This window comes from Loa loa (genome assembly GCF_000183805.2).
Source record: "Loa loa unplaced genomic scaffold supercont3.82, whole genome shotgun sequence".
In the NCBI taxonomy this organism is placed as follows: domain Eukaryota; kingdom Metazoa; phylum Nematoda; class Chromadorea; order Rhabditida; family Onchocercidae; genus Loa; species Loa loa.
The window spans coordinates 77,934-80,837 of NW_018108262.1; positions in this window are offsets into that span (position 1 = coordinate 77,934).

Consider the following 2,904-nt stretch of genomic DNA (forward strand, 5'->3'; position numbering starts at 1 on the left):
TAATAATAATAATAATAATAATAATAATAATAATAATAATAATAATAATAATAATAATAACAATAACAATAGTAATAATAATAAACTTGAATTCTTTAAAAAGTCACGATGGTAAATTTTCGGATTTATTTTGTTATAATCAGTTTCCGTCCTAACAATTCTGCTGCTTATATTTGCTTTGTTTTTAAATAATGCAAATTGGAGAAGTAAAAAAAAGCAAAAAACAAATTCACTAATTCAAAATTATAATTTAGAATTTAAAATTATCAGAAGAATGAAAAGGAAAAAAGAAAGAGAGGAAAAGGGGCGAAAAGAAAAGATTTAATTTTGCTATTGATAACTATCAATAGTTTTAAATATTTTTCTTTCAAATATTTTAAATTTCTAATATAATTCAAATATTGTCCATTGCATAAACAATTATCACAATTTACCTTTTATTTTTTAATTATAAAATATCATTTATGTACCTGTAAGAAATAATCAATTACATCACTTTCAGCACTCCATACTTCTTATCATACATCTATTCCTATCATTTATTGCCATCAAATAATCCATCATAGAATAAAATGGTTGATTATTTTTGGTAGAACAAACGGAACTTTGGCATTATTAATCATTGAGAATCACAAAATTTCTTTTACTTAATTTTTCAAAAAAATCAGGATTTAAGACATTAAAATTTCATTTGAAAACATCAATACATCATATCAATTTCAATGGATAAAGTAGTTAGTGAGTTATTGATTAATTGGTAATTATTTTCCTAATATTGGTTGTTAAAGTAATTAATTAAATTAATCAAATCATAATTAATAAATGAATAAAGAGGATGAAATTAATGACAAAACAGATTAATAATAAAAAAAAGAGATGAGAAAATTGTGAGGACGAAAAAACGATAAGATAATTTCATGGATGACAAAAATTTATAAAAAGTTATTTTAGTATTTGTTGCGAATTAATGCGACAAAATTTTATGATAAACAAAAAAAAATACAGAGAATTAATTATAAGAATGTGTAATGATGATACATTAATTTGCATATATAAGATTAAAATTTATCCAAAGTGTTTTCTGCATGTGTAAGATGCTGTCACAGCATAGAATTACGTTGTCACCATATAGAATATGTTCTTTATTTAGCAGTATATGCTAAAGTATCCTACACTAATGCACGCTAACAAAAAGTGCTTTATCAACTTGCACTAACAAAGCCACTATAATCCTTGTAATTACAAAATCAATCCTTGAAGGACATATATATATATATGAACCCATCACATAGCAGGATGACATTCTTCTTTTCTTTTATTCTTCAAATTTGGTATCTTCGAGATTTCCAGATTTATCTTTTGGTGACATTTTGGAATTTAAATTTATGCATCAATTTGTGTTTTATAATTCGCAATCTAATGGTTTAATTACTAAAATTTGAGGTTGAAGTAACGAAAATGTTGTAATTCTGGTGTTGTCACATTCCGCAAAAAAGAAAAAACAAAATTTGAAAAATTTTTCTTTTTCCACAAATACAAAATTCTTCACTTTAGTATTTGCAAAGAGCAGAAGTAAAATAGTTCATATATATGTTCATATATAGTTCATATAGAAATGCAATAGTTCATAGTTCATATAAAGTTACAATAGTTCATAGTTCATATATAGTTCATATAAAGTTACAATAGTTCATAGGTCATATAAAGTTACAATAGTTCATAGTTCATTTAAAGTTACAATAGTTCATAGTTCATATAAAGTTGCAATAGTTCATAGTTCATTTAAAGTTACAATAGTTCATAGTTCATATAAAGTTACAATAGTTTATGTATAGTTGGCATAAAATTACAATATTTCAAAAGTACGATAGTTCATATTTTATTATTGTTGAAAATAATGTAATAATATTGATATATTCTAAATGAAAAATTATTGTATTATCTTGCGAAAAAAAGTTGGTAATGATGGTAATAGTCGTAATAATGATAGTAAATCATGATAATAATTATATTTGATAATTACAGAATAATGATAATAAGATAATGATAAAATAATATAATGAGAGAAGTAAATTTATTTTTAGGAAATTGTTGATAAGCATACCAGTTCAAATCATATTGAAATTAACTAAATAATTAAGTAAAAAGTAAGATTAAGATAAGCAATTTAATCATTAAATGGAATATAATATACTTCTCATTTTTCTTGAAAAATAAAAATTATGAAATATTTTTTCCTCATTTTTTCTTTTTTTTTTGTAAAACAAAATTATTCATTTATGTATATATTTGCAACAATATTTGGATGAAAACTTTAAAAAACACAAAAGTTTTCTCTTTTTTAATTCATAAGTTTTATTTGATTTTTCTTTAACAAAAAATAAATCTTTTTTTTCCACAAAATTGAATTCATTGTAATGAAATTTAAATTGTTTCATAAATGTTTCAATAAAAATTTTAAATTTTAAGACAAAAAACAACGATTAAATTTAAATTGTTTCATAAATATTTTTGTTAAAAAATTTAAATTTCAGAGCAAAAAAAAAGAAAGAGGATTGTAAGATAAAAAAAAAAAAGAAAAAGGATGAAATTAGAACAAAATTAGTGGGACAAAATGCAAGGTCATTTTAGTGAAAAGATTAAATTTAAAATCATTTTGACCAATACAACAATGAAAGATTGAAATTGATTGATTGTAATCTCATTGTTAATAAAAAAAAAAAAAGCGAAAATATTTTCAAATAATAATGCAACGATTGATGGCAAAATGGCCAAATAAAAAATGGAATTTAACATTTCACAGAAAATAAATCTTTTGTTTTTTCTTCTTCCTTTCCACATAATAATAAAAAAAGAAAGAAAAGTGAAATATTTCGCTTTTTTTTTTTAACTTACTCATAAAAC